Here is an 11960-nt window from a genome sequence, read left to right as displayed (position 1 = left end):
TGGAATCCTCTAGTTAAAGACACGATGATTACTCTTTTTCTTCATTTATTCTGTTTACTATAGCACTGATTTGACAAAACCTGGTCTGTTCACTATTGATTTCACAAAACTAATGTATGTGTTTATCAAAGGATTATTTGTAATATATGTTTACAAAGATTATTATCAACGAATTTGAAATTACATTCCATAGAAGTGAAATGTTCTAAAGTTTGGAGATTATTAAGAGGATAATAGCTAATTATATACTTATATTCATAACATACACACATATATGTATAATATATATATATATATATATATATATATATATATATATATATATATATATATATATATATATATATATATATATATATACGTATATATATATATATATATATATATATATATATATATATATATATATATATATATATATATTTATAAATATATATATATATATATATATATATATATATATATATATATATATATATATATATATACATATATATATATATATATATATATATATATACGTATATATATATATATATATATATATATATATATATATATATATATATATATATATACGTAGACACAAACGTACACACGTTGACGTGCTCAACGATGGGAATGCTTGTGACATCAGTCATGAACTTCTTCGAAGCCTGATGAAAAAATCTTTTATACATTTTATATTCAATCTTAGTTTTTTATTATTCAAAAAAATCTTAGTTTCCATTTATTAATTTCGGAATATCCAAATATTTTTGTATCTTAAAATCTTAACCACCATAGCCTTCATATTAATATAAAGTAGAATAGCTCAACCATTGTAGCCTCGATGAAATCACCACAACATTAGGTGACAAAGTGACTCGAGACAAGTGGCGACAAAAAATAATAGATTTTCAGGAAGGAAGTTTACTCTCTCTCTCTCTCTCTCTCTCTCTCTCTCTCTCTCTCTCTCTCTCTCTCTCTCTCTCTCTCTCTCTCTCTCTTTATATATATATATATATATATATATATATATATATATATATATATATATATATATATATATATATATATATATATACATATATATATATGTAGATATATATATATATATATATATATATATATATATATATATATATATATATATATATATATATGTGTGTGTGTGTGTGTGATATATGTATACACATTATATATATAATTAAAAACTTATAATGTATACATTTGCCTCGGTCATTTGCGTAACTCTAATTCTTGCTACATAATTAGTGTGAAAAATGAGAGTCAGACCATTAATCCAGTACATGGTAACTTTCAATTTCTTTTAGATTATTTATGTAAAATAAACTAATAAAAAGATCGTACTAAAACCTAACTTATATATCTGGAAATTGTTATCTAAATAGATGAAATTAAAGAGGTCTTATTTTAGACATCAATAACAATAAAAAAGTGACATCTCATTTCGGCTATTGACACCTTCCTCTCATATCTGACACAGATCTCCCTTACCAAAACCTAAAACCTTCCTTGATCCTCCACTGCAATACAAGCCTGGAGCCAATGATCCCCCCAACCCCCCTCCCCTCTTCCTATTGTGTATACAATCTGATAGAGTGGTTGATCAAGACGAGATTCCACTGTTTCCAGGAATTTCATTAAGTAGCGTCTTCGCTCCAATATCTCCGCCTCCTGTCCTTTTTACCTCCTCCCCTTCAAGCTCACCTTCCGACCTAGATGGCCCATCCCCTTCGTAGCCCCTGTCTCTGTTCCCTTGCCTTAGTCTAATCTAATCCTTAAGGGAAGGACGACTTAATCTTCCCTCTTTTCAAGTCTTCCCTTCATCCTTCCCCTTTTCTAATAACGAACTATTTACGATATCCTTGATATTAGTTGGGGAGACCAGTGAAGTTCATTTACACTTTTGGAAACGAAAGGTTTGATCATGTTCATCGGCTACTACTAATACGAGTATTAAAAAAAAACGTTTCTTAAGTTCAACATTCCGGGGGTTTAGAGGGGCGTGCCCCCAAAGCCCTCCTAAAAATATGCCTTTATTTACACTTTGAAGAACAAGATTAAAATGATCATGGATCTGTTCCATCATACTGCTGGCTGAATTATGCAACTTGGGAAAATGAAATTTCAGGGATTCACAGTTATGAAGGTTTCTTTTGAAGGGTTCAATAGGTTTTTTTAATTACACTTTCGAGAAAAAAAGTTGAAACTCATACTGGGGAATGACCTTATATACCTTATCCAAAATACACCTCATGAAAAAAAAACATATTCCCTGGCCTTTTTGCTTAAGAAAGGTCAATTAGGGTCAGGTAGGGTCAAAACTAGGTCATAATTATATTTCAGAGAAAAATGCTGAATTTCGTTACTTTTATTTTTTGCATCCCTAATTTGAAATAATTAGCTTACGAAACAATATTTTCTGGGGTTTACATATAGGAAGGGTTCTTTTGGAGAGTTCAGTACGATTTCAAATACACTTCCGAGAACAAGAATGAAACTCATAATGGTGAGGAAGCTTGCATATCTAATCCAAATTAAGTCACTCAAGGAAATATACTCTCAGGTATTTTTGTTTTGGAAGGGTGAGTTATGGTTTCAATTGGCCTAAAACTGATTACGTTAGGAGCTTGGAGACCAATTTTATAGTTCACTTTGATCAAATCTTTTGTATTCCTAATATAGATAAGCAACTGAAGAAGCAATATTATCATGTGTTTTTATGTTTGAAAGGTTGTTGTTTAGGGCCCAAGTGCATATCAGCTACACTTTGGAGAATGGGACACTATTTTAACTATCATGCTGTTGAAGAAATTGAGACCAATCTTGCCTATACTATTTTGGACAAACGGCTGAAATATCCTGCTAGTATGCTTTCTGGAGTGCCATGTGGACTGGCCTTTGATAATTATGATGAGTTAACACACACTCTATCAGGGTTAGATACCTTGCATGATACAACTGGCATATCATATCAGACACAGCAGTTACTCCCATACAGAACCCTCCCCACAAAAATGAAGGCAGGATGAAGATAAGCCTGAAGCAGACATGTCTCTGCTAAATATGGAAGGTAAGAAAAGGAGGAGGAAATTAGATGTCCTAGATAAAGACCTGCCTCCCTACAGGAGAAAAACACAAATGAATGACTTCTCCTATGGCAATAAGGATTTATGCAGCAACAAGGATCTCTCAGCACCATCAAGAAAACTGAACTTTTCATTGATGGTGATGGTTGCTCTGGTTATGGATGGTATTCCCATGTGGACTGGGTTCAGTGGTCAACCTTCCATAGATCATTCTTCAAAACAATAAAACCTCTACATGCCTAACATCAGTCAATCCCCTACAAGTAATGGTGTTGTTGTGGAGACTCTTTGTCTTACTCAAAATTGTGCAGAGGAATGTGGGCATTTATATTGTGTTGTGACATATGACCTTGAAGTTGCCAAAAGAGACATAAAGATACAGATGACCTAGCAACCAAGGTTTGACAACTTATTCCTTATATCTGGAGTGCTTCATGTACAGATTTGCCTATTTAGAGCTATTGGACGGATAATCAGGGAGTCTGGAATGCTGGAAATGTTAGTTGAAGCTGAAGTCCTAGCATCAGGGTCACTAAAAGGTTTCTTGGAGTGCAGGAATTTTAATTGATGCAAACGATTACACCTGTGACGGCGCCGAGTAAGGTTGTGAACTCAAAGGCAGGTTGGAAACGACTGAGTTATATTATTGTAGAACACTCTCCTTATATACAAAACCTCAAGGCAACAGGACATAACAAGTTCACAAGACAGACAATATTACAGAGGAAAAACCAGACATGAATTTTAATGTTCGTTTTAGTGCGAGGGAAGAGCGAAGATACAAGCATAATATATACAAAAGGAATTATGTACAATTGTGTGAAACACGGTCGGTACATGGCTCCCCCCCCCCTAAAAATGACATACTGTACATGTTAAATAGGGCGCCCTGATCTAGAGAGGCGAACTGTAGGCGGGTCATCTGGCAGAAGATAAGCAGGTTTTAGATGATCAATGGAGACCCAGTCTTCTTTGCCCCGAATGTTTAGGAGGAATGCTTTCGGACTGCGTCGTATCACAAGGAAAGGGCCAGTGTAAGGGGGCGTTAGTGGTGGCTTGCTGGTGTCGTTGCGCAGGAAGACGTGCGTTGCAGAGTGCAAGTCCGTTGGTATGTGATGCTTCGCTGGGGGTTTGTAAGTCTGGCGGCACGGAGTAAATTTTCCCACGACGTGACGTATGTGCAGGAGATCGTCGGAGTAGGTTGTAGAAGGAAAAAATTCTGCAGGGACGACCAACGGGTCGCCATACACCATTTCAGCTGCCAAGACGTCGAGGGCGTCTTTAGGAGTGGTCCTTACTCCCAGGAGGACCCAGGGAAGCTCAGTAAACCAGTTGCAATCATTGCAGCGGGACATCAAAGCTGCTTTGAGGGTGCGATGAAAAAGTTCAACCACTCCATTGTCAGCGAGGTTGTAGGCCGTTGTCTGATGTAGGGTGATGCCCAGGAGATTCGCTAATGACGTCCACAATTGAGAGGTGAAAGTGGTTCCCCTGTCAAAAGTAATATGCTCAGGGATAACGAATCTTGAAATCCATCCAGAGAGTGAGGCAGATGTACATGAGGCGGACGTTGCAGTTTCCATGGGAATGGCTTCAGGCCAATGAGTGGAGCGGTCGATGACGGTAAACAGGTAAAGATGTCCTTGTGATGTGGGTAGGGGTCCTACAACGTCGACGTGAATGTGTGCGAAACGACGCTGAGGTTGAGGAAAGGTGCCCACTCCTGAATTCGTGTGTCGATGTACTTTGGAAGTTTGGCAAGAAGTACAGGCGCGGACCCAATCCTTAGCATCCTTAGAAATGCCGTGCCAAATGAACTTTGCCTTCAGCAGCTGTGCAGTAGAACGGCACGAGGGATGTGAAAGGCCGTGAATGAAATCAAACACCTGTCGGCGCATGGGAGCAGGAATCCAAGGTCGCGGTCTACCAGTACTGACGTTACAGAGGAGGGTGGTGTTGGAGTCTTCAAGGGGAAAGTCTTCCCAACGGAGGGACGTGCAGGATGTCCTACAAGCTTGATACTCTGGATCCTGTCGTTGGGCTTCAGCCAGGGCGTTGTAATCCAATCCCAGTTGAACGGCAGCCAACGTGTTTCTTGACAGGGCATCGGCAACGGGATTCATTTTCCCAGGGACGTATTGGAGGGGGCAATTGTATTCAGCCACGGCGGAGAGATGTCGGCATTGACGGGCGGACCAGGCGTCAGACTGTCGAGTGAAGGCGTGCACCAGAGGCATGTGGTCTGTGCGAATGACGAGGGGCGTACTTTCTAAGAAATGGCGAAAGTGACGGACAGCCAAGTGCACCGCCAGCAATTCTCAATCGAAGGTAGAATAACCCGATTCTGCCTTGGACAGTTTTCTTCTGAAGAAGGCCAATGGGCGGGGCGAGCCTTTGACCACCTGCTCGAGTACTGCACCAATAGCGACGTCGCTGGCATTGGTGGAGAGAATGAGAGGGGCGTGTGGGAGAGGAAAAGTGAGAGCCGCAGCAGTTGATAGGGCCTTCTTTGCATTGCAGAAGGCTGCTTCTTGAAGGGGACCCCACTTCAGGTCCTTCGGCTTGCCCTTTAGGGAGGCGTAGAGGGGAGCAAGAGTGGCGGCAATGGCTGGCAGAAAAAGGTGATAATAGTTGATCATGCCCAAGAATTCCTGCAGAGCTTTGACGGTCGAGGGCACGGGGAAGTTCTTAACGGCTGCTACCTTCTCAGGGAGGGGGTGGACACCTTCAGGAGTGATGCGGTGCCCTAAGAACGATACTTCGTTGGCGCCAAAGGTACACTTGTCGTACCAGACTACAAGGCCGTTTTGTTGCAGGCGGTCGAGCACGATGCGCAGGTGACGGAGGTGTTCCTCTTTTGAGGAGGAGAACACAAGTATGTCGTCCACATAACATACACAGAAAGGGAGTTCCCCTAAGATGCCATCCATGAGACGTTGAAACGTTGCCCCAGCATTACGAAGGCCAAAACAGGAGTAATTGAAGGTGTATGTACCAAACGGAGTGGTGATGGCGGTGTTGGGGATGTCTTCTGGGTTCATAGGCACCTGATAATACCCCTTCAGGAGGTCGAGCGTAGAGAAACCTTCGCTTTGTGCAGGTAGGATGTCACATCAGCAATGTTTGGGAGGGGGTAGAGATCAGGTTCTGTTTGCATGTTCAGGCGCCTGTAATCCCCGCACGGACGGAGGGAGCCGTCTTTCTTCAGAACGATGTGTTAGGGCGACGACCATGGGCTGGAGGCCTTTTGGCAAAGGCCCATTTTCTCCATTTCGGCGAACGTCTGTTTGGCAGCTGCCAATCGTTCCGGTGCATGACGTCTGAATTTTGCGAAGACTGAGGGTCCCGTCGTCTTGATATGGTGATAAATACCGTGCTTGGAAGGAACCGTGGGCGTTTGGCGAAGTTCTGGACGGAAAACTTCCGGGTACGATGTGAGGAGGTGGGCGTAGGCATCCGTGGGTGCGCTGATGTGGAGAGCAAGGTTAGAGGGGGCGGGTTGAAGAGGTGTCGACAAGTACGAGTCTGCGTTGACCAATCGTCGGTGGGCGACATCGACCAGATGGTGGAAATGAGAGAGGAAATCCGCACCGAGGATTGGCATTGTGACGTCAGCAACGAGAAACTTCCAATTGAATTTACTGTTTCCGAACGATAATGTGAGGTTCTCGTAACCGTAGGTGGGTATCGCAGATCCGTTGGCAGCTACTAAGCGGACGTTGGCAGATGTGGACAGACTACGTCATGCCTTGAAGAGTTTCCTTGGCAAAAGAGAACGACAAGCACCCGTGTCTACCAAAAATTGCACGCCCGTTCCAGCATCCTGTAAAAAGAAAAGATTAGAAACATGGGAGGCCACCGCCACAAGCGATGGCCTACTTACAAGTTTTTTGGCCACTGACAATCCTTGGCACATTTCTTCGCGGTTGCCCCGAATCTTAAGTGGTAGTAGCCAAACTGCGGCGGATGGGAGGTAGTAAGTTGCTGTAGAAGTCGTTCGTTGGGGCGCGAGCGATTGGTGGGGGGTGAGCGGCTTTGTCGCCGCTTCGGCATGTCACGGGGTAGGCGTGTATGTCCTACGGCATTCATGTCAGCTTCGGTTGACGTTGAATAGGCATCCTCGTCGTCAGGGGTGGAGGTGTTGATGGAGGTCTTGAAGTGGCTGTCCATAAGGGCGTCGGCTTTGGTCATCAAGTCCTTTATGGGTAAACTATCGACATCGGGTATGGCAGCGCGTACAGGTTCGGGTAAACGGCGTATCCAAAGGGCACGAAGTAGGTTCACCTCACGAGGAGAGCCATCTGCAGCAGGTTGAATGCGAGCGATACTGGTCATTTCCCTAAGGGCAAGCGAAGCCCTTTGGTCCCCCAACGGTTGTTGCGAGAGCTGGAAAAGCTTTGCTATACGGGCGGCTGGCGACGGCGAGTACTGCTGCAGAAGGTATGTTTTGAGGGCGTCATACGCTATTGGGGTGTCTCCTTGTTCACAAAGCCAGTCGGATCTTTCTGGAAAGGTGTCCTCGGGTATCGCCGTGAGAACATAATCCGCTTTGATGGTTGAGCGAGTCACGCCCCTGATACGGAAGTGGACTTCAGCGCGTTGAAACCAAGCAAACGCCTCTCCGGTGGCGAACGGTGAAAGTTTCAATGGGGCAGCCGCAGCGCCAACTGCTGTAGTAGAGTCCGTCTCCGTCATAGTATCAACGATGGAGGGGCAAGGGAGGTGGGGGTGGAAGGCAGTGGGAGCCAGTCGACTTCCGGGGTCACCAATGTGACGGCGCCGAGTAAGGTTGTGAACTCAAAGGCAGGTTGGAAACGACTGAGTTATATTATTGTAGAACACTCTCCTTATATACAAAACCTCAAGGCAACAGGACATAACAAGTTCACAAGACAGACAATATTACAGAGGAGAAACCAGACATGAATTATCATGTTCGTTTTAGTGCGAGGGAAGAGCGAAGACACAAGAATAATATATACAAAAGGAATTATGTACAATTGTGTGAAACACGGTTGGTACACACCCAATGCTAGAACTTGCCTTTCAGATACTACATTTCCATTAATTCTATAGGGAGTATCAAGATTAAGTCCACTCTCTCAATGATGTCCTAAAATCCTCAGCATCAGACAATAAGGAGAGTAGGAATCAGCTCCGTGCCACTGCTGAACTCAACATACTCTTTGAAAAATATAATCGTTATTCTTTGTCAACATTCGATGGGAGCTATGGCCCAACTGCACAATTTTACATGCCATACATAAAAAGAATCAACCTCTACCACACCATTGACATAACAGTAAGAGAGTATGATGTCAACCTCTACAGATGGGCCCTTACTCAGATAATTGACGTCTTTATCGAGACGAATCGAGAAAATCATGCCCGGTGGATGTCGAAACATCAAGTTGATCTGATGAATTTACCTTCCCACACCAAGGCCAAAAGGAAATTCTGATTGCTGGAGTTTTCAGTATCTAAACAACAGAAAATAAATTCGGCATAATTCTGTAGATTTGGCTATTGAACAAACAATGCAGATGCTGCATTGAAGATGACAGGCTACACAGATTCCACCAACAACTTCCATGCCCTTCTTCGATGGAGTGCTACCAAAGGTGCCAGAGCTTGATTTGTAAATGCATTCCTTGAAATGGCTGGAATGAATAAAGCTGGAGATATGCAAGCAGAGTTAACACCAAGCCATATCACACGTGACAACAAGGACTACAGAAAATTACTAAAGACGATCGACCAAAGCTTTGCCAATCCATTCACTGTAAAATTAGACTTTTTTGTTAAGATTCAGTCAAGAAAAGCAGCTACTGATGAAATCTCTGAGTCATTACTCAATATTGAGAGCAAAGGCAGAGAAAAGCATGATAATTTTGTTTTAGACTGTGTGGAAAAAGCTGAAAGATTTTGAAAAGCACTTCTCCCAAAATTCCTTGAGAACATTTGGTGACCAAGGTACAAGAAACAAACGAGCAAGTAGTCCACTTGTGAAGGAGCTCAGGTGCACTATGGACATCTTTGAACAGACTACCATCATCGCTGTAAAAAGGAAAGTAGACCTGGAATACCTCCTGCAGTACCTTCTCACTCCTGTACCTTTCATTATGTGTTGAACAGATGGAACTATGGTGTCCATTACATATGGGAAGAAGGCCGACTTTTTCAGAGTCTTTAAGGACAGAGTATCAGTTCATGGTTCCCCAATAAAAATAAAATCAACCATGATTGATGGTAACTTCCTCCTTCAGTGTCTTACTCCTAATCTAACCACCACATATGGTGGACTTTTACAAGCTTTCCTGAAGTTAGTCTTGAATCAGCCTTGAAAATGGGTTGACATTTACTTTGATACACATGAAAAACCTTCCATTAAGAATAATGAGCCTGAGCACTGCGGAGTGGAGGACACCATTTATGTCATCAGTGCAGCAGAGCAAGTTCGTCCATGCAACCTTCAGAAAGCTCGAAAATCTCAATCCTCCAAAAAAATCAACCGCATTTTTGGGGGATACATTTGGCAGACAAACAGCATTTTGCCGAGCTGAATGGTAGGGAGCTCTGTGTTGGTGTAGACACAAAATGTGTGTAGTTCACGGGAATCAATGGGTTTGCCGACACAAAAATCTGCTTCCATGCAATTGATTTGGATATTACTCTCCAGCAGCCATGTGACATAGTTGTGAGGGCCTTAGATATCGATGTTATTGTTATCTTCTTACATCATTGTCATCATATGAAAATCAATGTGTGGATGGACACTGGTACCAAAGGTCAAGGCAACAGGTGCTACGTCAATATTTTGGCCACAGCCGGAAAGACTGGGTCAAAATTTTGTAAAGAAGTGATTACATCTCATCCTTCATTAAGAAACGAAAGAGTGCCCTCTAAAAAATGCTGAAAACAGTTTAAGACTACTTTGGTGCTCTCTCTGTATTGGCAATGGGTGAAGTAGATAAACCAACATGAGAACTTCTTAAGACTACACTGCCCAGATATATGGTGCAAAGAAGGTAATGGTCCCGAAACTGCAAAGGTTCCTATGTTTCGAGAAGTCGTTTTGACCAAAGAAGGGCAAAAGACTGTTTGTAAGTCTTAAGGGTGTTGATGCAAGCAGTATTCTACCCTGTAAAAAAGTTTTCCAGCAGAAGATACATCACAGTAACTTCCTGGCAATGACGTGGCATACATCATGTGACAAGATGATCCCCAAAAAGCCATTTAAAGGATGGGAACTAGTGGATAATGCCTACCAAATTATGTGGAACACCGGATCCCAAATGCCAGACCCTGTTCTCCATGACTATGCTTATCCAACTGACTACGACATTGATGCTGACACTTAAGAGACTTGCTTCGACTTAGACTTTGATAATTGTGAGAGCGAGGTTGCCAAAGTAGTAAATTGAAAAAGGGATACTAGCCTTGCTTTTGAAGCAACTCTCAGCTAACTTTACCCATCTACTTCTCGGGACAATAGAATAAGAGAAAATCCATCTCTGGAATATCCAAGAACTTTCTAACCATATGGAAACATAATAAGTGGTGTAATCCCTCATCGTACAAGATACCTAAACGAGATTGCATAAGACTTAATAACAAAATACGTGAAATAAAAAGTTAATTCTTAAAAATAACGCAAATTTATATATACTGAATTGGATGAAAAATACAATTAAATGAATGACAAAAGTCTTATGTAATTTACATGTATTACTTAAACCTATGAAAGAGGAACTCACCTTACGAACTGGCTAAACATCTCTTAAATACACAAATAAAATAGATTAATAAAATACTTACTCATACTAGAACAGCTTCGTAAGAATATATATATATATATATATATATATATATATATATATATATATATATATATATATATATATATATATATATATATATATGCAGAAAAACCACAGGGAGAATGAAAATACGAAACATACAATTAAGTCCTGACTAGTTTCGTGATACTTCTTCAGAGGACTAATTTAGTGAGAGAGGGTTCTTTACATTTTATAGGGAAAGTAAACGTACGAACATACATATAGAGGCTTAGAGAACAATGACACTCCCTTACCAGCTACCTGGGCTGAGGTCAGGTGTTTACTGGGCGGAGATCTAACCTCATTAGACACCTGCCAAAAAGGGTCATTTCTGGTGACAGGTAAATTCTTCTTTTTGACTTTCAGTACAGTTTATTTATATGAATAACGGTAACCTTATCTATATAAATACATAAGCAAGACTATATGTATATGTAAAACACATCTAAATATAAATATATAAAAAGAAATATACATACGTATACACAGACAGGCATTCATACACAAACATGCATAATATATACATAGACATACTTATGTGTACACATACTGGTATACATATACAGACACATACATAGAGTTACATATAAATGCTTTTTTACACATGATTACCATGTACATATATATACATATACACATATATATACATATACATACATATACACATATACACACACACACACACACACACACATATATATATATATATATATATATATATATATATATATATATATATATATATATATATATATATATACACACATATATACATATACATATATGTACATATACACGAATACACATACATATACATACATAAAAATATATACATATACATATACATATACTTTAGGAGTTGAATTAGCTATCTCTATACCTTTATAAATATTTTGAGACCAAAGATAAGACAAACTGATGTATTATCTTAGTATTTACTTTCAATAAAAAAATGCCCCATATATAATTTATTGCATCCTTAAATCTAACTGAAATATACAAACTAACCACGCAAAAGTCTAAA

This window comes from Palaemon carinicauda, chromosome 10 (genome assembly GCF_036898095.1).
Source record: "Palaemon carinicauda isolate YSFRI2023 chromosome 10, ASM3689809v2, whole genome shotgun sequence".
Taxonomy (NCBI): Eukaryota; Metazoa; Arthropoda; class Malacostraca; order Decapoda; family Palaemonidae; genus Palaemon; species Palaemon carinicauda.
The sequence above is the reverse complement of the archived record's forward strand: the minus strand, read 5'-3'. Positions refer to the sequence as shown.